The 23,028-nt window shown below is 54.8% G+C and overlaps 1 long non-coding RNA gene across 1 annotated transcript in view; it reads right to left on the bottom strand.

Annotated features, from left to right (window-relative positions):
- LOC148756822 (uncharacterized) overlaps nt 1-23,028 on the bottom strand; it is a 170,752-nt gene that overhangs the window by 61,121 nt on the left and 86,603 nt on the right. The window lies entirely within an intron of this gene.

The following is a 23,028-nucleotide window of genomic DNA, read 5'->3' on the forward strand; positions in this document are numbered from 1 at the left end:
CAGATGAATTGTTAAGTAGCTTTCTAATCTGGGTTTCTTGACGAGCAAAGCAACATCTCTCAGCGGGCTTCTTCCTCTGCTGGGGGTGGGGAAGGTGGCATCGTGGGAGCTGCAGAGGTTCACCTGGGAGAGGTGAGCTGTGTACGCTCAGCCTCATCCGAGCGACCTCGAGCGCACCAGCACGCCAGGAAAAGTGCTGGCATGGGCTTTAGAGTCCCCGCTCGGCCACCAAGCAAGTCGGCATTTGGGCCTCGATTTTCTCATCTGTCAAATGGGGTGATGGTGTGTGCCCACTATGACAGCGACGGAGACTCAGGTAGGTAGTGTGTCAGGTAGAGCACAGCTGGTTCTCAGAGAAAAAGGAGACGCTATTAATGAAGGGACGGCAGTTCCAGAGCTACCTCAGAAGTTCGTGCATTGAGACGCTTCCGGCCACCTGCACAGACGTCAGGGCCACACTTGAAGGGTTTTCCTGGACCCCAGAGTGCAGAAGTGGTCCCGCCACCCCACTGTCACATCTAAGTACGGTTGTGTTCGAGGTAGCAAAGCCACCCACCCACCTGCCCACTCATTCAGTGAACACTTGCTAAGCGCCCACTGTGTGCCTGGTAGGGTGAGAACCCTGAAGACGCAGCGGGAAATGGTGCAGAGAGCGGGCATCGGGAGGGTGCTCGCCGCTGGGAGCCGGGGGGGTGACGGCTGACGGCGCACTAGACACTGCTGGGGCCTCCCCTATGTCGCCGTGTGAGCTGGAGCTCACACGTACCCAGCGACCAAAGTGCACTTTCCTCACCTAGAGCATGGGGACGTTTCCACCAGGGCGGGGACAGTAGTGTCTGCATTTTCTGCCTGCCAGGACTTAATTACTTAGGGTCCAAATTAAATCAGCCAATGGCAGTGAACTTGCTTTGCAAAGTTAATGCTGCAAAACACCAACAAATGAGTGTTCCTTTTGTGAAAGGAAACTGGTCAGAGCCGGCTTTCTCGGGTTTACACCAGGTTCCCATGATGGTCATGGGCAGCCCTCTTGCACTGACCAGCTGGCCCAGCTGGCCTCCAGCTCCACTTCCGGGGGGCCCCAGCTCATGCTCCCCAGCAGCCCCGCCCTGCGGTCTGCGCAGCCAGAGGTCAGAGTGACTCACTCCGTTACTACAACCCCCTCCACCTCCCAGGTTTAGCACGACGGCGATTTCCCACTCATGTCAGTCCACCTAGTTCCCGAGCTAGGGGTCTCACGAGGCTCTGCCCTCCACAGATCTCTGCGGCCCTCAGTGGGATCCTTATGGGAATAAAGAGACTGACACACGATCTCCTGAGAGAGCCCGGGCCAGGCCTGGAAACACGGGCCATGTCACGCCCCCACGCTCTCTGGCCAGAAGCAGCACACGCCCCCAGCCAGCAGATGGGACCTGGGGAGTGTGGGCTCCTTCTGGTCTAGCACATGTGTATCTTCAGCCTCAGAAGATTCTGTCAGGCCATTTTAGAGCTGCTCGTGCCAGGTCTCCTCCCAGCAGCCGTGCGGAGTCCCAGCTGCTGCACGTGTGTGCCATCACTGGTCTTCATGCTAGCCATTCTGGTGGTGCAGTGGCCCCCCATCTCTCCATCTGCACTGCTAGCACCCTGCTCCAAGGAACCGCTGCCTTTTGCTGGGACAGCTGCTTTGGACTCCTGGCCATCCCCTTGCATTCTGCTCTTGCCAAATCCCTTCAATCCATTTCCACGCAGCATCCAGACACGTTCCCTTCCCTAAAACCCTTCACTGGCTCCTGGCTGCACTTAGAAAGAAATCTGTGCTCTTCCACTCAGTGACCTTCAAGCTTCCACATCTCCCTTCTCATCATGCAAACAATGCCCATCAAGGGGACCTTTCCTGATAAAGCAACGTGAATAATGGTCAGCTAAGCACCGTTCACCTCTGAACTCTTTCCCCACTCACGTGTGAAACCTTCCAGGAGTCTGTCAAGAGCACGTGGCTCCGTCTGGGGATGGGGTCATGTGAGGGCCTCTGCATGCTGCTGCTTTTCTCTGTTGTCCCAAAGCACTGTACTTCTCAGTGTGGTACGTGACACCGAGAAGCATAAGGGCTGGACACAATTTTCCAGCCAGGCTGCAAGAAGTGAGGCTGCAAGAAGATTCTGCCCAAGAACAGAGCCACCCCCCAGCTGGGCTGCCCAGCGGCCTCCCTCCTCACTCCAGGCTTCTCACCTGCACCTCCTTGAAGCACCACCACCTTCTCTGTCGAAATCTCCCCCTTCTAGAACATGCCCCTCCCCTGCTTCTATAAAATCTGCCTTCAGGGAACTGCTGGAGCGTAGAGATTTACTCTCCCTTCCAGAGTCACCCTTAAGGGCAAGGAAGCTCTTGTTGTTATTTCCTCCATTTTTCTCCTGGACAACCTGGGGCACGATCTAATGGGATCTCGTCGTCCTCCCAGGATAACCTGGGCCCTGCCACCTCCCCACAGAACAGAGACGGGCTGCAGGGCTCCATCTACCTCCTCCAGGTGCACCTGAGCGAAGGCAGAAACACCGGCGAGCTGCTTTTAGCGGTTTGTGAAATAATGAGGTCTTTTTGTGAGCAATTTCTAGTCGTGTGTTGGACTGACACACCATGAAGCAGGCAGGCTAATTGCAGCCTGTGGGATTAACTCACTGCGGGCAGCAGAGACCCTGGGGGCGGGCAGGGGAGCCTCTGGCAGCCTCTGTGCTGGGCGACGGCCAGTCTTTCCACCTCTCTGTCCTCTCTCTCTCTGATTCAGTTTCTCTTTCTCTGTCTCTCTCCCTTCTCCTGCTTCCCCCCAACCACAAACACACGTGGAACTAAACTCCAAAATGGCAGAAATGATGTCTCCTCCCTCCCGCCCTTAAGTGCAGCACAGGCAGCCCTGAAATGTGAGTCCTCAGAGATAGCTCTCAAAATGTTTCCCTCACAAACACAAACACACATACCCACTGGTGCATGCTCACACACGTGCACACGCACTCATACGCCCCCATGTCCACACGGGGCAGCTCGCGCTGTCACGCATTCAGTTCCCTTCTGTCCCTCTGCTTCTCTTCACTACTCGTGCACACTCAGGGCTGACACGGCCCCACTCCAAACCCTCCTTCTCAGGGCCTCACTTGGGGGGCCTCGCTTAGGGGGATCTCGTTTGGGGGGGGTCGTCGCTTGGGGTTAGTGTATTCACGTGTGCCCACCGGTCTTCTCCCACTCACAGACCCTTCTTTATGAACCTGCCACACGCAGCCCTGGCCTGATACTGCTGCCCACTTGGCTCCAGCAGGGCTGCCCCCTTGGGGGGCAAAGCACAGTGGTCTCCTAGCAGCCTCTGCACAGGGTCACCATGGCTGATGGCAGCAGCAAGTGGCCCTGGCTTCTCCTCTTAGTGGGGAAGGATGCACAAAGGCCACACGCAATGGGCAAGGACCCTACAACTGAGGTCGCCAAAGTCGCATTCTAGTTCCACTGCCAGCCTCGCCGGCGGGATAGCCACAGCCCTGCTGCTTCCTCAAGGACCTCAGGCTCTTCACCTGAAACAGGAGGGTGGCACAGGGTCTGTTCCTCAGGCAGACCCAGGGCACACTGCTGATCATTTCACTCACTCGACAGAGAAAACCTTCCACAGTCAATGAGCTTCTTACAGAAAGTCAATTTCTGTGTCTCTAGGTTCAAGCAGCAAGAAATCAAAGGCAAAGTTCATAAACTTGGTATGTTCTGCCATTGAGTCATCCATCCATCCACCTACCCGTCCATCCGTCCGTCCACCCAGCCATCCAACCGTGCATCCATCCACCCCTTTCTCCTCCATTCTCATCACCCGAGTCAGAAGCAACGTCAGCTCCACCCTGAAGTCCTGCAATGTCGTCCCAGCTGGTCCCCTGCTTTCATTCTTGCCTACCCTTCCTGCAAGCTAGTCTCCATCTCACATCCAACTGACCTTGTAAGAAATAAATGAATCCATGCGACTTCCTGTCTAATACCGTCTGCTGAGTTCCCCGTCCTTATCATCCAAACCCCTATTTAACTTGAGGTTCTGGGGAATTTGTCCCCCGCCCCTTGTCTTACTCTCCTGAGATCACAATCCCTCCATCCTACTGTGCTTTAGCGATTGGAGTATTTGTTTCCGTTCCTTTGGCACACCGGGACGATTTCTGCCGGAAGTGTTCCCGTTGCCATTTGCATGTCTGCTTCCCACAGCAACAGGTCTCGCTGCACATCTACAGATGCCAATGCCCGACTGAGCGAGAGGAGCCCCGTCCCTGGGTGCCCTCAGGGCCACGTCTGAGCCAGAGGAGCCCCCGTCCCTGGGTGCCCTCAGGGCCACGTCTGAGCCCCCGTCCCTGGGTGCCCTCAGGGCCACGTCTGAGCCAGAGGAGCCCCCCTCCCTGGGTGCCCTCAGGGCCACGTCTGAGCCAGAGGAGCCCCGTCCCTGGGTGCCCTCAGGGCCACGTCTGAGCCAGAGGAGCCCCGTCCCTGGGTGCCCTCAGGGCCACGTCTGAGCCAGAGGAGCCCCCATCCCTGGGTGCCCTCAGGGCCACGTCTGAGCTAGAGGAGCCCCCGTTCCTGGGTGCCCTCAGGGCCACGTCTGAGCGAGAGGAGCCCCTGTCCCTGGGTGCCCTCAGGGCCACGTCGCAGCAACACTCTTGATTGTGATCATACACAAACCCCACTGCTTCGTCCTCCCGTTGGCCCCAGTTAACAAACTTACATCTGACATCATTTAATCAGATTATGACACTTTGATTCAAATTCAAGCCGCACTAAATACTTCTGGGCTCAGAGCTCAACAGACCAGACCTGTCGATGAGAAGAACTTCTTTATATAGATAATAATGTGGTTCTGTAACTAGTGCCCAAAAGGTAGCGGGCTCATCTATATGGAGGGCAACTGGCTTTTCTCCTGAGGGAGCAGATGTGGCCTTGACCTGGCCAAAGCCAGGCCTGGACTCATCCTCCAAACACACCTCCCCCACTTGTTGCTTTCAGAATACCACTGCAAGTCCCAAGCCGCACGCTGAGCTTTCCGTGCCACTGCCTGGGCTGTCACAAGTGTTCTCGACTCCCACCTTATTCCACCGCTGTTCCTGCAAAGCAGCGGGTGAGTTCTAGTCCACACACGGTGGGGTTCAGCGCAGCACGCAAGCAGCCCCCAGGCGCCAGCCTCCCCGCCCCCCCCCGCCCCCCCGCCAAGGGTTTCCCTCATCCAGGGTGCACGGCTGACGTATCTGAGGGCTGAGGGACACTCTGCTCTCTGACTCTCAGAAAGAACTGAGCAGGAAGGTCAGAGACGGCTGAGGGAGACAGAGGGGACAATTCTCTTCTGGGTCTCCATCCCGAGGGTCCTGCCTGCAGCTTGGCCTCCCTCCTAGGTGACATCGGCCAAGTCACGTCCTGTCTCTGGGCCTCAGTTTGAGTCCCAGGGGCTCATTTGTGAAAAGAGAACGGGGGGTGATCGGAGTTGGTGGTCCTCCCATGGGGTCAGGTCCCTGGGCTCCGACCTGCCAACTGCCCCCCCCAGAGGCCATGACCCGCCCCACAGGCTGGCCAGGTGAGCCTTTTCTCTACAAATACACTGTTTTGTAATTCAAAGAGGGAGGGACAGAACTGGTCTCTGAAAATTTTTCTGCAGGATGTTAGATTCAAAAAAAATTTAAACTAGTTTATTTCCTCCCTCCCTCTTCCTCCTGCTTTCCTTCCTCCGTCCCTCGTTTTCCTTCTCTCTCCTCTCTTTCTCCCGCCATTCCTTCCTTTCTTCCTCGTTTTCTTCTTTTCTCTTCCAGTCATTTGATAACTATGAGCCCACCTCATTTTTCCCACGGGGGCCTCTCTACATGCCTGACACACTTCAGTGTTATGAGGGGGTTGGAGAGAACGCACTAGAGTTCTGGAGAGGGGGACGGAGGAAGGGGGGGGAAGGAGAGAAAAGGAGAGAGAGAGAGAGAGAGACAGAGAGAGAGAGAGAGAGAGAGTTTCATGCATCCATGGTAAGAACTGCTCACGTGCTGGGGGCTGGCACGTCTGACACCTGCAGGGCAGGCCGCCAGGCTAGAGCCTCAGGGGGAGGCAATGAAATGCGTGAAGCAGAGTTCCTTCTTCCCTGGGAAACCTCGAGTCTTCCTTCTACGGCCTTCCCCTCACTGAATGAAGCCCACCCATTATTACCGAGGTAACCCCTTTACTTAAAGCCCAGCGATCGCAGGTGCTACGCGCATCTGTACAAGAACTTCCCAGCGTTAGTGTGTGATTGGATAACGGGACACTACGCTGGCCACGCCCGCACAAAACCACCCATCGCAGCATCCAACGACGGGTGGCATTTCAGATCTTCAAGCCTTTAGATCAAAATTCTGTAGGCTCACCCGGAGGTGGCACGTCCGAGTCCCCCTTTCTGTCCAGTGCAGGGGTCTAGAGGGCAGTGGCTGAACATCCAGCTGAGGGCAACTCAGGGAATCTTTTGGGGGGCAGCACGTGGTTACTGCGTAAGGGCAGCGCTGGAGAGCATGGGGCTGAGGACACATGCACGTCGGGGCAGCAGACGGGGCTGCTGGGGAAATCTTTTCTTCTGAAACCAAACGCACGTTGGCACTCCATCTGGCCGGCGAAAGGCGGAGAAGAATGTCCGGAGCTCACAATTGGAGAGAAGGACACGAGAACAGTGATGGATGGGCTCCCCAAGGGGGCACTTGATCAGCACAGCTTCACACAGAGAGAGAACTTGCATGGCCGCAGGTTCAGCCCGAGGAGTCAGCAGGGAGAGTCAGGAGGATGGGCTGGCAGAGGGGGGGCCCAGGATGCAGCCCCGACCCCTCACAGGGCTGCGCTGAGGGCACGGAGCTAACAGTGTGGTGGTCGCTTGCCTCTGGGAGCCAGACCTGCTTTGAGTGCTTCCACATGTTCTGGTGGATCTGTGAGCAACACCCGGGGGCAGTGACTCCCCTCACCCACAGGGCACAGAGAGGCTAGGTGCGGGGAGACGCCCGCTGAGCTCTGCCTCGCTGCACCTGGCCCAGCCCAGGCTCCATCCAGGGCGGGAGGTGGGAGGCAGCCCTCGCCTGCCCAGAAGCCCATTCTGTCCCCTCCCGGTGGCCGGACTGGCCCACCCACCCAACGGGCACTTCGCAGGCGCCTTCCTCCACTGCGTGGCTGGCGTCCAGCGGTGCTGGCTGTCTTCTGCGGGCTGTGTTAAGTGCGGCCTCACCCTCGTCACGCAGACTGTCCCGTGTCCTCCACACACCAGAGAGGTGGCACGAGCAAGAACCACGCAGTTTTCTGCTACTAAGTATTTTCCTGGGTGCTACAAAGGGACCGTGCTTTGAGATTTGTGCGATGCTCTTAGTAAGGTCACGGGTAAGTAATATTCAGGTTAAACACAGAAGTTGGTCCACTCAAAGGGGAACTGCTGAGCAGCCCTATAACCCTGGAGGCACCGCGTGTGAGAGCGTCGGGCCCACTCTAATTCTCCAGCAGCCCTGCCTGGGAGGCAGGTGTGGAGGCCAGTGTGTGCCAAGCAGGGGGCTGGCCTAGGTCTCTGTGCCCTAAATCAGCAAAGTGGAGCTTCCAGCGCAAGTGCCCAGCGGTGGGGCTCTCCTATCAGCATCTCAATCTTCTGTTCCTCTGGCTACACTTGACCTTGAGCTGCAGAGCAGACTTCCATCCCTGACTTCCCTCTGCCAAGGAACTCCTTGAAATCTGGAGGGCTCACTGAAGCCGGTGGAAGTGTATTTATTTCAATTGTCGAGACAGATTAGCTTCCAGAGCCCACGGAAGGAGGCCTGCGGGCCTGGGCTGTGGGTTGGGAGCCGTGACTATGCAGGTGACGCGGCCATCGAATTAGGCGGCTGCAAACATGTTTGCAGGCAGCTGCTCTTTAATAACATGGACAAGCACGGAGGCAGACAGGCGGTCCTCTGGCCCAGTGGTGTGGGCGACGTGAGGACCCTGAAACACGACTGCAGCAGTGGATTCCCCAGACAAAGCCAGGGCAACACCATCTGGGAGCAATCTCGGAGCTGGCAGCTGAGCTGACCGCAGCCTCTTCCTGCTGCCAAGCCGCAGCCTCGGGTGGGTGGCTGGGGAGGGGAGGGGCTCGCGGGCCCAGCACTCAGGCGCGGGCTGAGCCTCGCCCTGCCCCTGTGCAGCTCTAGAAGCCCAGCCGATGATCCTTCATCTCTCTGGACTCAGTTCACCCGTCGCCGACGGGGGGCACTGTCAGCACCTTCCTGATCACGGACCTAAAACTTCTAGAACGCTGGCGAACATGCCGGTTCCTGAACTCCTCTGCACATCAGAGTCACTGAGCATCTTGTGAAACTCCCTGGACGCCACCTCTCAGACTAACTGGGGCAGGAGCACTGGAATAGTGCCCCCCCCCCCCCCAGGGGAATCTGGGGCACTGCCAAGGCTGAAAACCGCTGCCCAAGTACGGAAGAGATGCTCGGTAGACAGAGCTGGTGCTGCTTCCTCTGGCCCAGCACTCATGGGACGAGCAGGACGCTCCTTCCTCACTTGTAAGGGGCTTGAAATGCGATAGCAGCTCAGCCTGGCCCTCGCCCTGATCTGCCAGAGCCCCTCCTTCCTACAAGGGGTGGGACGTGCAATGTGGTCGGGAGGAACGTCCCGAGGAACCCCCACACGTTCTCTTGAACTGGAGCGTGCTGCGTGGTCACTGACGGCGATACAGGCAGTTGTCAGGACTACGGTGAGTGGACACTGGCGAGGGCAGCGCTCAAGCAGGACTGACACACATGGGTCAAGTGCCCACGCGTGTCCCGGGCCTCACCTCCGAAACCACACGCCAGCACGCTCACACAGACGGCCCAACCCAAACCACACAGAAGCCAGTCTGAGTGGCAGGAAGGACAGCCTGTCACCGCGCGCAGGGTCTCCCTTAGCGCACGGCACCGAACACAGTGCTGCCAACTCCCAGGTCTCCTGTGTTCAATGAAATGCCCATGTTTTCAAAGGAACAAAAGAGAGAGGAACCCCCTTATCATCAGTTGGCTGCTGCAGTCCATGTAGCCAAACACCGTATGATGCCAACTAACGCAGACAGCGAGGGCGTCGCCTGTCCTTTCAGATGGGCCCCAGGTCCATGCAGCCAGCCCAGCCCCCCTGCTGTGCTCCCACCAGATTTCCAGGCTCCCTGGAACACGCACTCCCCAGAAGAGGGCCCTGCCTGGCTGCCCGCCTGGCACACAGCCGGTGCTCACTGAGCTCCCTGAACGAGGGCTTCCGAGGCACCCGCCCACAGCTGTTCTGCGCTGGCACCAGTGACCTCTCTGCCCTCCCCTCAGGTGGGCTCCTGGGGGGAAGGTGGGGAGGCAGAGGCCGAGGGAAGGGAGGAGAAGGTACAGCATGTGGGAACTGTCAGCCTGGCCTTGGGACAGCAGCTCAGCTCTTCTGAGCCTCGCCTGCTAAATGACGACGGTGTAGCAGACATGTGACATGCCGCCCACATCCCCGCTCCAAGGCCACAACACAGCTGGCACGCAGGCGCTGGGCATGGGGGCCGTGCACGGCTCTGCCCTCTGTAGCAGGGGATCGCCGCCTCACCTAAGGTTATGTCTCTTCGAAAGGGGGGCGCAGCCAGGAGGGGCTGCGTGTGGGCACGGAGGCGCAGCCCGGGTCAGCTGCGATGACTCCGAAGGCCACCCACTCAGTTTCCAGGCCGAGTCTCGGGGCCCTCGGTTGTGGCCACGGGGCAGGCCAGCTCCGCTCTCTGCCCAGCCGTGCCTTCCTGAGATAGCAATGCCTTCTGCGTGCAGCTCTCCAGTTCAGAGTCCGTTTCCAGGAACGCTTACCTAAAACAAGGCCGATGGCGGTGGGGAGAGTAATGACAGCTTCGCAGGCAGGGCTGCGAGTCGGGGGTGAGACAGTGAGTGCACGTGCCCCGGCCGGCGTGCCCAGCGTGCAGCGGGCCCACCTGGGCCGGTCAGTCTGCACCTGAAGCCCTTCTTCAGCAGGAAGAAGGGACGGGCTGATCTATTCCTCCTTATGACGTCGGTTCTCTGTCCTGGGTCCCCTGGGGAGTCGACCCACAGGGTGGGGTTGTACCCTAAAATATGCGCCGAGTCCTTGGCATTCCGTATGCCGAAAACGTTTCACTCCCTCTGGGCTCGTCCATCAGACTCCATCCCCACCGGCTATAAACAGCCCTATCGCCTCCTTTCTTAGCTTCCACGACAGCCAATCCCCTGTCTGGTGCTTCATCATTCTATTGAGAAACGCAGACAAACCTGCCAATCTAAACAGGATGGAGTGTGGGAAATCATATTAGCCCTCCCTGTAACTCGCCAAACATCACAGGCAGTAAAATTCCAATACCCCACTGATTCCTTTATTGTAATGAGAATAGAAACAGACGCAACGTCAACCCAGCCTTATTGCGGCGTTAAGATTCTCCTAAAACACTGCACTGAACTGCCACTCTGGGGAAACCCACGCTGACCGACTTACAACGACCCTCCCGTCAGCCTTGGACTGGTCAGGACTTTAGTCTGCAGATACCGAGAGGACTGTGCCTCTTAGAAAATCATTCCCACTGGGATCGGGGAATAGAAGCTCTTAGAAAAGCCACTGACGGAAGAGGACCTGGTGGGACAGAAACGCACACTGACGACCTGAGATGGGCGCGTGGGAGTGAACCTTGGTCCCTATTTCTTATTCTCCCCACAGCATCTCCAGACCTGTCACAGACAAGCTGAGTCACGGCTGCAGAACAAAGTGCCCAATTAGAGGCAGAGCCCGCATACACTGAGAGGAAGAAAGCCGCGCTCGCAGGCACGGTGGCATTACGCGCAAAGGCCTCCCGGCGAGCGGCACTGATGTGACTCCAGACAAATTCGTATTTCACTGAGGCACCGGAGCTAACAGTCAGGGGGAGGTGGCAGCCGGCCAAGGAGCACCCGGCAGCGCTGGGCCCCCCAGCAGGCTCTGGCTTCCCCCTGGGCGCCCCTCCCACCCCGGCCCAGCCTGCCTGTTGGAGCTTCACTGCTGATTAGAAACCGACAAGGCTGGAACACTCCAGAAGGCAAAAAGGATTAGAGTCCCAGCCCGCCATGTGAAGAGTCAGTGGGAAAGCAGTGGACACAGGGGACAAGCACTGGCATGTACTGGGCACCTAGCTGTGCCAGACACTTGTCACACATGAGTTCACTTACTCGTGAAGTGGCCGTGTGAGGAGTGAGCAGGAAAGGGGGCTTCACTATTGACGTGCTGTTCTCACCGCCCAAATTCTGTTCCATGCATCACATACCACCACCTGTCACTGTGTCCTGCTCCCACCCTGGGACACGCTTCCATCGTGTCTGCAAAACTGCACTTACCCAGAGTCTCAGCGTCCCCTCCGAGCCCCTCCCATCCAGCACCCGCCCCCATCTCATCTCAGCCGCCGCCCCTCAGGGCCTGTGCCACCTCCCAGGCCTGCACTGTGCGTGCATGAGCGTGCGTCCCTCAGCTTTGCTCTTCCTCATGAGAACAAAGGCTCCCCCTGGGCCTGCCCGTCCCAGCCTGGAAAGGAGCACACTGCTCAGCACACAGTAGGTCCTCAGTTCACGTGGGACTGTGTGCAATGCACATCTTCACAAGACAGACAACTGGGCCTCAGACCCTCTCCGGCCTGAGACATGGCCTCGCTCAGCCTGCAGACAGGTCGGCCGAGGACAGGTCCTCTGGGAGAACGGGGAGCAGCTGCTGAGATCTCAGCTCCCGGGAAAGGAATGGGGTGCCGCGTCCACTCCATCACCAGCCACTTAAGAGGCCAAGCTCCTGAAGCCGCCCTCAGCTGTGGGGGCGAGACCGATGGCCACTGCAGACCCATCTCATTATCCCAAGGGCCACCCTGGGAGCCTGTGGCGGGAGGACTGCCCGTCAATAAGCCAGGACTCATCCTGCGGCTGCCCAGGGGCGCTGCCCAGGGGCCGCTGATGCTCGGCACCCTCCTATGGGGCCAGCGGTCGTCCTCAGGAGATAAGCACGGCGCTCCCAGGGCCCCAGAGCGGTTCACAGGAACGGTGGGCTGGCTGAAGCGAGCGCCGGGGAACTAGCGCACCGCCCGTCAGCGCAGCTCACTGCGCCTCTCCGCTCAGGGCGCGAGCTGGCGTGGCGGGGGCTGGGGACCGCGGCAGCAGGAGCCCACGGAGCAAGGCGCTGCACGAGCGTCTGAGCACAGGGACGCGTGTGGCACACGCATGCTTGTGAGCACTCGGGGCGAGTGGACGTGCTCACCTACAGGCCTGCTGTGTCGTCCAGTGTGTGCCCACGGCTGCAGGAGTGACTCACTAAATCCTTGTTCTAATGAATAATAGACGGCCGGCTACTACTACTGACCACAATTACAACACAGGGAACGAAGCACGTCTGCACCGCGGGGAAAGGAGAAGGCTCCCTGAGGCACCACCAGCTCAGAGAGGCTGGGGAGACCACGCTCCTTCTCTGACCCTCAGTTTCTCACCTGTCCGCACAGCAAGCAGGAAGCCGAGAGCGTTTACTCCAACGGGCCTCGCTTCTCTTGTGAGAGGCAAGGCTGTTCCTTGAGAAAGGGTTGGCTGGAGGACCCTGGAAGGGGATTTGAGGGCAGGTGGCTGAATCGTGAAGGATTTGCAAGATACACAGGGAGAGCTGGAGGCCCTGGGTGACATCTGACTCTACGACCTGGGCAGGGGCACCACCTGCCATCTCCAGTGTTTACAGGCCCCCGAAAGGGTGAGGAACCCAGGGAGATGAGACGCTGCTGGAGGGGGTATAACTGCACCGGAGCCCAGACTGAATACAGGACGAAGCCAGGAGAGGGGAAGAGCGTCTGGGGGGCGGGGCCTGGAAGCTGCCAAGCAGCTGACAGCAGAATTAGCAGAAGCTGTGAGAAGGCTGGATGGACCTAAGGCCATGTCGGGAGGGGGCTGAGGCCACGACTCAGGGCGGGGACAGTGATGAAGGGCAGGTGGAAGTGAACGTTCCTGGAGGAGGGGAGGGCGCAAGGGTGGAGGCCAAGGGCAGCAAGCGCTTCCTTCTTGGGGGGACTTGCAGTCCTTTGATGACCCATAAGTCACAGACCTCCCCCCCCCCCCCGCAGAAGGCCGCATTCACACTTCACACACGACGCCGGGGACGCTGAGCTGCTGGGCCCACTGGGTCCCAGACCCCAAAGACTGGGGGTGCAGGTGGGGCAGGAGTGGAGAGGGGACAGGATGCAGGACTGAAGTCCTCCCTGAAGGCCAGGCAGACGACCAGGTGAAGTGACAAGAACGCAGAGGACGCAGGGGGCGCGGGGCTGAGAGCCTGGCCAGTCAGCGGCCTCACGGCTCCGAGTGGGACCCTGGCACAAGTTTCCCCGCTGGGACTGAGCAGAGCCAGGCACTCTGGGGCCTGACTCATCACAGCTGCTGTCTCGAGGTCTGTGCGTCCCGGATGGAAAGATGGGAGTCACGAAGTTGGTCCTGAGTCTCTTTCCCACAGCTGCTGCCTCCTCACTTCTGAGGAGCAGGGCGTGTTTCCATTTCTCATTCCTGTTACTTCTATTCCAGGATCTGCCTCCAGCTGTCTGTCTGCCACCTCAGCGCGCTCTGGTGCCCTGACGCAGCTCCCCCCGCTGTGCTCCTGGCCTGCCCCTCACTGGGGTCTCAGCACCTGTCTCCAGGGGCCCCTTTCACTCATGTCCTTCCTGGGGGCCCCTGTCCCTTTGGCCCCCGTGCAAGCACTCACAGCTTCACCCCCCTGCCCTGCCTCCACTTGGGTTTTGTACACCGCCCCCCACCCTGAGCCTACCCAGAGGCCCCTCAGAATCTCCAGAAGCTGACAGTGGCGCGGCTCTTCTCTCACTGCCTCCAGCAGTGCCGAGCTGCTCTGTGGGACCCGGCCAGTGGCTCAGAAAGGCAAAACCACGGCCACTCACAGATGACCCCAGAACCAGAGCGAGGGCACTGCTCCACCCCCTACCTGGCTGCAGAAAGCAGGTACACAAGCCTTTGCTACTGCACGCGCGGCCTGTGTGTCCCTCAGCATCGGCCTGAACTCCCCAGCTGCACTGGAGGCCCTCGCTCCTCGCCCACCTGGCCTTGTTTAGTGCACATCTTATAATGTCACCGGAACTGGCAAGTCCTTGCAGAGCAGGAATCACGCCCGGTGCATCGGTCAGCTTGGCAGGGGGCCAAGGCCCACTGGCCATTCAGGCGTCTCTAATCAAGAGCCTTTCCTTCAGTTGGCTGACGGAATATTAATCCCCAGCTCTGATGTCTGATATTGTTTTCCTCCCAGTGACTCATTCTTTCGGTTGCCAAAAACAATGATGACAGAACCAAACGTTTTGTCTTTAAAGAAAAAGAGGGCCTGGATTTAACAGGAGCAGTGCAGCACGACAGGAAAAGCACCATGCTGGCCACGGCCACACGGGCGCTGCCCCATCTCAGCCACGTGCAAGCTCCCCACGCTGTTCCCTTTTCTCTCACTTCTGAGGAGCTGCCCTCAGCACCCGAACTAGACCCGGGAAAGGTCAGACCTCAGTTATGGACGTACAAAGCCGACACAGGTCCTATCTCTGGGTCTCTCTCAACCTTACAAGGTCCACGCAGTGTGGGTTGGAAGCTCATGGTTGGCTGGCATCCCAGCTGGTGAGCAAGTCCATAAATGGCCACAGGTGCAAACCTGGATGATGTCACAGCTTCACAGTGGAAACTAAAAGCTGCTAGAAGTCAGCCAGGAACAAGGTAATTCAGAACACTGTACAAGCCCCTTTTCCATGCTCTGAGCCATAACATTACTGGATAAAATAATTTCAAATAAATAACCCACGGTCTGATGTCAGAGCAAGGAAGGGTGGTCCCCAGGCCCCCAGAGACGGGGACCTTCCCGGCGCAGTGGGCAGCAGGGTCTGGGCCTGAGGCTGGGTGTTCCTCTCTCAGAAACGGGTCAGGGCTGCGGCCTCCATGAGCTACAAGGAGCGGGAACGGGGACTCCTGAATAAATGAGGGTGCAGGGAAGACATGCCAGGCCTGGCCCCAGGGAGGAGACAGTGCCTTCCAGCCCAGGATGGAGCCCAGAGGGAATGTCTGCTGGGTATGAGAGAAAGCAGTCACCCTGCAGTACCAGAAGCTGGTTGTGCGGGGCTGTGGATAAGCCTGAGTTCTGAGTCCAGACAGAGCAGAGACTCCAGCCCATGAGACTAATGGCAGAAGCGCCCAGAACGGGGCGTCTCCAGCAGAGGCAGCTGCAAAACCAGACTGTGACACCCATGCCAAACCCAGGCATGGGCACGCCTCCTGCTGACGGCAGGTCCCGCTGACAGGGAGCTCGCAGGCGCGTCTTACAAAACAACTAGATGAAAACTGTGCACGGACTAAGAGAATTCACTGCCAAAGGGCCCCACGCAGAAAGAACCCCTGAAGGTTATTACCTGAGCCCAGGTAAAAGGAGGATGCGAGGAAGAAATACAGAGTGAAGGAACAGAAGTACAGGGGAAGAAAAGAGAAGGCAAATATGGCTCCTTCTTGGCCAGCAGACAAGCTGGCGAGTGAACACAAGTCTGGGCTGCTCCTCAGACAGGCGAGCACACAGGAGGACCCACGGTTCCGGCGACAGTTCCTCTCTGCCCCTGGCCAGCCAGCTGCCCCATCTGTCCGGGGAGCAGGAGCAGCTCCTGGTCTCCCTGGCTACCAAGTCTATTTACTCAGAGCATCAATGGACGGGGCGTTTGCGCCAAAGGGAGTGGAAGCAGCAGAAGGCGGAAGGACGTGGCTCCCGGAACCCACGGCGCCTTCCACGTGCCGCCCCAGCGGGAAGTCTGAGGAGGTCACTGCGTTTGGAGCACTAGTGCAGGGAGGGCCAGAGCCTTTTTCTGTTGCTCTTGTTTTTCACTGCGGTAGCTGCTGACCTCAGCGTGGCCTCCTGGGTAGCACGTGTGACCGGGGATGGCAACGGCAGAGAAATCACACCATGTCAGCACGAACCTATGCGTTTGCATGTGAAGCTGCTGGCGAGTCCCAGCCTGTCACTCTCGAAGGAGTGAGCCGAGGTGGGGAGGCCAACTTGAGCAGGTGCCTCTGACCTCTCTGCACCCCAACTTAGGAAGGTGGGACACGTACCACAGAAGACATGCCTAACGTGCGACTTTCAAATCCCACAGCCGAAGAGGGGAGAGGTGGAAGAAGAAAGAGCATGACAAGGGTTTTCATGGTTTACTGAGCAGTAAATGTGGGCGCTGTGCGGATCGCCACCGGCTGGGACAGCTGCTCTCCTTCACTCAGGGAAGATGAAAAGCACCGAGGCTTCCTTTGAAAAGCGGCAGAGAAGCAAGGCCGGGTGAGAGGAGAGGTCTCAGCATCAGAAGCCCGTCTGCAGGAGGCTCGGCCCGAGTGACCAACGTCTCATGGCTGCTGACGACGCCCGGGGACCCTGCGAGCGGCAGCAAATCTCAAACACGAAGGGCAAGAGAGCGTTTGGCAGCACATCTGGAGGGGACCGTGCCGCTACGAGGGAAACGTCCTTTTGAGTCCTGTGATATTAAGACTCGAGGGAAAGCAATTTCTGGCTGGAAGCTCCCCAAAGCGAGGAGACCAGGCTTTCTTAACAACAGTCTCTGGCAAGCCAAGCGTAAGACAGCAATGCTGTTTATTTTCTGAAAGTGTTTTTTCTCCCGCCATGTTCCCGCAGGCCGGTGGAGCAAATGGAAAAACCAGAGAACAGTACAAGCAGTCTGTGTGGGGGTCCTGGACCCTTTGTGATTCTGGTTCGAGAGCTGGGGGCTCAGCGTGGGTGGCACTGGAAACCCCAGGCTTTGTCCCACCTCCTGCTTAGGACAGCACAAAGTTAGGGTCAAGTTCACAGGAGGGGGGTTATTGAAGGGCTCCAGGGTGAGCTATACTGGGCACCCAGATGACGGGCCGAGGGCAGCTCAGTGTTCTGCCTGGGCAGCGTCCTCCAGCTTCCGCGCATCCTGCCTTCGCTTCTCTTCACACACTCTGACAGCCCAGAAAGGATCTGACCTGCAATCTTTCATCTTTCTCTATCGACGTGAGTGCTGGGTAAGGCGTATATAAGTAGTAATAAAAATAACAGCTCACACGTATTGAACACCTACTAGGGACCAGGGATTAGCTTATTTAATCCTCACAACGATCCTTGAGGTAAATACTGACATTTCCCCACATCAGTTGTTAAAACGCAGACTCGTGCGCTTAGCAAGTGGCGGAGCCAAGTGTGAACCCAGGCCGACTGACTCCTGAAACGCAGGCTTGACCACAACTACAAAAACTGCCATCTGAACGGCACACTGACCGCCAGCTGATCAAATGACAGTCACATCTCTGTCACCAGGTGACAAAGCCATAAAAAGATGAACTTTTCAATCACCACATGAAAGCTGTGAGAAGAAATACTAACAAGTTTGCAGGAAGGCCGCATTTCCAAGGTAGCACTGCCCCTAGTCCCCATGGTATCTATCCTGTTAGGAATGACGTACGGATTACCCTCGCAGCCATGACAAACGATAAAAAAAATTGATTGCAGTTGTTAGTACAATTTTAGTTTCACAGAACATCTGAACGGACAGCACAGAAATCGCACGTCCACACCCGTCTCTGCGCACGGACGCCCCTACGAGGAGGAGCTGGTATTCGTGGGGCACGTTAGTTACGTCTGCTATACACGATCATTCATTACAGTCCTCGTTCACTCTAAGGTTCTTCTTTGGCGGTGGGCACTCTATGGTTTTGTCAGATGTGGAATGACATGTGCCATCAGGGTAGTTTCACTGCCCTGAAAAGCCTCTGTTCATCCCTCCCCATCTCCCAACCCCCGGCAACCACTGACTGTTTTACTGTAGTTGTGTCTCTTGCAGAATGTCACCGAGTTGCAATCCTACACTAGCGTAGGTTTTTCAGACTGGCCTCTTTCATTGAGCAAAATGCATTCCGGTTTCTCTCTGTCTTTTCCTGGTCAATAGCCAGTTCCTTTTCATTTGTTAATCCCTGAGGGCCTAGGACACTGAACACCTTTTCAAGTGCTTATGTGGCATCTGCACACCTTTGTGCAGAGATGCAGTCAGATCTTTTGCCCATTTTTCAATTGGGTTACTTGTCCTAATGTTGAGTTCCAAAAGCCTTTTGTGTATTTTGGTTAAAAATCGCGTATCAGATCTGTGTTCTGCAAATGTCTTCTTCCTGCCTGGGACTCGTCTTTCCATTCTCCAAAGAGTACCTTTCTCAGAGAGAAGTTTGTAATTTTAATAAAGTCCAATGTATCCATTGTTTTTCTTTTACAGAGTGTGCTTTTGGAGTTGTATCTAAATATTCATCAACAAACTCAAGGTCACCTACCTAGATTTTCCCCCTAGGTTATCTTCTTTTGTAGTTTTGCAATTTACATTTAAGACCTATTTCAAAGTAATTTTTGTGAAGATTTTTTTTTACATACAGGCATCCACACATTTAAGCATCATTTGTTGAAGAGACTGCCCTTTCTCCACTGAATTCTCTCTGCTCCTTTGTGTAAGACCAGTTGACAAATCTGTGTGGGTCTCTTTCTGGGTTCTGTTCTGTTCATTTGCCCGCGCTCCCACCAATGCCAAGCCCTCGTGATAACGCAGCTTTGCAGTAAGTCCGAGTCGGGGAGTGTCAGTTCTCTCTGTTCTGGGCTGTGCTGGCTAGTGTGTATTTTCTGCAGTTCTAGGTAGACCTTTAGAATCAGCTTGTCAATATCTACAAAATTAGCTGGCGAGATCTTGATTGTGATTATACTGAATCTATACATTAATTTGGGAAGAATTTGTATCTTAACAATATTGAGGCTTCTTATCTATGAATATGGAATTATCTCTATTTAGACCTTGATTTCCTTCATCAGACTTTTGTGCTTTTCCTCATATAGATGCTATCTATACATATTTGGCGAGAATTATGCCAAATATGGCATAATTTTTTTGGGGGTGCTGATGCAACATTGTAGTTTGTTTTTAATTCCAAATTCTAACTGTTCATTGTTGGCACACAGGGGAAATTAATTGATTTTTGTATATTAATGGTATATGCTATGACCTTGCTATTACCGCTTATTAGTTCCAGAAGTATTTTTGTTGATACTTTGATTTCCTACACAGTCAGTCAGGTCATCTGCAAGCAGATAGTTTTTCTTCCTTCCCACTCCCTGTGTATGTTATTTCCTTTGTTGTGTTACGGCATCAGCTGGAACTTCCAGTAGAATGTGAACAGGATGGTGAGGGGCCATCGCTGCCTGGTGCCCGATGACAGGACGCAGGCATCTCTCTTCTCACCATTAACTATGACGTTACCTGTAGGTGTTTATATATATACATGTATATATATATATTTTTAAATCAAGCTGAAGTTTTCTGAGAGTTTTCATTATGAGTGGGTGTTGGATTTTTATCAAATTCTTTTTCTCCACTTATTGATACGACCGTATGCTTCTTCTTCTTCTTTGCTGTTGAGGGCAGTGAATAAGTCGTCTTGGTCGTGGTCTGTAACTGGTTCCATACATCGTCTGGGCTGTGTCCTTGTGTGCTGTGGAGGACCTCTGCATCTGTGTTCGTGAGAGACACTGGCGTGTGGTTTCCCTTTCCTGTAACGTCTCTCCCTGGTTGGGATAAAGACAACGCGTTCGGAGGTGGTCCCTCTGCTTCTATCTCCAGAATACACTGCACAGAATCTGTGCCACTTCCTCCTTTAAATGCTTCGTACAATTCACCAGTGAAACCATCTGTGCCTGTTTTTTTTCTTTTTATGGAGATTATTAGCAATAAATTCAAATTATTTAATAGACATAGGCCTATTTAGCTAGTCTATTTCTCCTTGTGTGAGCTTTGATTAATTTATGTCTTTCTTCAAGGAATTAAACTTATTCAATTAAATCTGGAGGCATGGGGGTGTTCACAGAATTCCTTTACTAGTCTTTGAAGCCCATGGGATCAGTAGTGATGTCCCCTCTTTCACTACTGATGTTAACAATTTGTGTCTTCTCTACATTTTCTTGGATAACTAGAGGTTTATCAATTTCATGGACCTTTTCAAAACCCATCTTTTGGTCTTATTGCTTTTCTGTTGATTTCTTGTTGTCAACCTGCATTAATTTCAGCTCTAATTGTTATTATTTATTTATTTCTACTTGCTTTAGGTTTTTCTTGCTCTTTTTTATCTAGTTTTCCAAGATGGAAGCTCAGACTATTGACTTCTCACCTTTGTTCTTTCCTCAAGTCTGTATTACTCTCCACAGTAGCTGGGGGAGTTGGGGGGGGTTGGGGAAGGCCTGACCCGTCATTCTCAGCTGGATTCTGACACTGCCTGATGCTGCCTTCAGGTACTACTAACGTTACAGAAATTTCCAGAAACACAGAATTATTCAGCTACAGCCACACTGTCCTAAAATAATTGCTATTCAGGTTTCCGGTACATTCATTGTTCATCCTTCGACGTCTTTTTTAAATTGTGGCAAATCCACAAAACAGCCAATGTGCCGCTGTGACCATTTTCAGTGGCGTCACTACATTCCCGGAACACTGCATCACCACACAAGGAAACCCCACACCCACTGCAGTCACTCCCCACGCACCTACCCACAGCCCCACAGCCACTGTGTCTGTCTCTCTCTAGAAATTTGCATGTTCTGGCCTTTTCACGCTGAGTGGCACAGTTTCAAAGCTAAGTTTATTTACCGTGTGTGAATGTATATACTTTTATTTTTTAATGTACTATCATACTTTGAATGGGTATCACGTTAAGTGCTACATAAGATTCTATTGAGAAAGTGTCACAACTGTCTTATTTCTTATTTGGGGTTTTTTACAAAATTTCTTTGGGATTCTGTTTGGTTTGCTGCTACAGCTGATACCATAATGAACATCTCCTGCCTAGAGTCTTTCCAGGTTGTAGTTATTTCCCTGGACTTGGTTTCCATGTGTGGAATACGTGGATGGAAGCATGAAGCACTGTGGCAATCCTGAAGCTCTTTCACTATCTCCAAATTGTTTTTGCAGTAGGGCTGTATGAATTGTCAACGTTACTGGCCATCCATGAAGTACCTGTTTCACCATATCCTTGCCAACAGGGGCCTGTGTGTGTGTATATATACATATTTAGTCTCCTTGGTTTGTGACGTATGACTGAAAACAAAGATGGTTTTAGCTCCTCCATTCTCTCACCACTGGCAGGGTGATTTTCTCAGAAAACTGGCATATCAAGCCAGATAACATTTCCGATTTATTGCTCCCACTAAAGTGGCTACAGGATAAGAACAAATACAGTCTGTGTTCAATCTATTCAATTAGAACAGAACACGGAATTTATTTCAACACATACAAATCAGCAAATCCCATTCTGGTTGAATTCCATTCAGCATTTATGTCGGCTTAATTAAATCACCGATGGGCTTTCTTACAAAGGGAATGGCCTTCAGGAAATATGCTTGCTAAATACTCTTCAGCAATGGCTGGGGGCTTATGAATAAGTGATACGGGCCAGCTGTCAGCGTCCTCTGCATCTCCTCCGAGCTTCTGAGCTCTGCGGGAGCTCTGAGCTTGTGCACAGCGTGCTGGGGCCGGGTGGGGGCAGGGCACAGTGCACATGTGGACTCAGAAGGCTCAGGCTCTCTGCGCTGAGGGCCCGTCTCGGGCCCCCTTTCAGGAGCAGGCATGCCTTCTGACACAAGGCCAGGGTTTTTCTACACAAGCAGCCCAGCCCTCTTCAAAGTGGGGGGTCAGGCAGGAGGGATGGAGGGAGGAGGCCACCATCAACCATTCTTGTGAAAACACATGGCTGACTCAGAGCAAGCCAGTCTGGAGCAACTCAGAGCAACCCAACACACTTTCCAACAACTCCCCTGCCTGCCCCCCCCCCACCTGCAAAGTGTCCCATACGGGAAAGTCCCAGCCTGTTCAGGTTGGCAGAACAAGAGGAGTTTTAGGAAACTGTGCTTCCAAGAGTGAAGTCTTGTCTCCTTCATTTCTTTTCATTGAACTCCGAGTCTCCAAAAGTTCTGAAGTCTATTTGGGGGAACTACTGTAAGTTCCTCCCCCAGAAGGTCCAGAGAAGGGCCGTCGTCATGGTGCCAGCACCACACAGGGCCCGACCTGGCCGCTCAGTCATCGTATCTTTAGCCCCACACTCCCCCCAGGACAGCACTGTCATTTGTCCTCTTTGAAAGACGGGGCTGGCATTTCCCTGTGACTGATGAGCTCCGACGGAGGCGGGCCTTATTTATAGATGTGCTAACTCCATTTGCTCTGCTTTGCAGGCCCCAGCTGGCGGTGATGTGGTAGGTTAATAGCCTCTTTGAATATGAAGACAGGTGAAGTGGGAAGTAGCTGAGTGTGACGGGAAAATAAATCTGGGCGATGCAGACGGGAGCTGGGATTCTGGGTCCGCCGTCTGCTGCGTGTTTGGCCCCAGGAGCTACGGAACCCTCGACGCCTGCACTGCTCGCCACGGTACCCGGTGTCTATGGCAGAGCCTGACACGTCTCAGGCAACATCAACACGCATTCACACCTAACCTGTTCCTTTCAAAACAGGGACTGGATAATCATCATCATGGTCTCTGTTACCAGGCTGCCCGGCTGAATTGCTGTTCAACCTGTGACCCCAGGAAGTAATTTAATAATGCTAAGCCTCCGTTTTATTGTCTAGAAAATAAGAGTAATAACAGGACCTACTCCAAAAGGCTGTTAAGAAGACCAAATACAAGCACGGACAAGCGCAGCTCCTGGTATTCAGTCAACTTCTTCTGTTATTACCTTTCCCTCACACGTGGGAGAGGTGGCAGAAGACAGAGAACGCTCAGAAGGGACCAGCTTGGAAATGGCCTTCAATGTCACCCTGTGGAATTGAAAACTTATTCTCATGAACATCAAATTGCATGGAACTAATTCCAAACCGCGCCTGCCTTGGGAAGCCCGTTTCTCCCATGCTGGAAACACGTCCGAGACGGGCACATGTATCAGAAAGGCTGACAGGACTCACTCCCTCCCTCCCTCCCTCCCTCCCTCCCTCCCTCCCTCCCTCCCTCCCTCCCTCCCTCAGCCTGGACATCA

This window comes from Rhinolophus sinicus, chromosome 10, assembly GCF_057876585.1.
Source record: "Rhinolophus sinicus isolate RSI-liver-muscle chromosome 10, RSI-T2T, whole genome shotgun sequence".
In the NCBI taxonomy this organism is placed as follows: domain Eukaryota; kingdom Metazoa; phylum Chordata; class Mammalia; order Chiroptera; family Rhinolophidae; genus Rhinolophus; species Rhinolophus sinicus.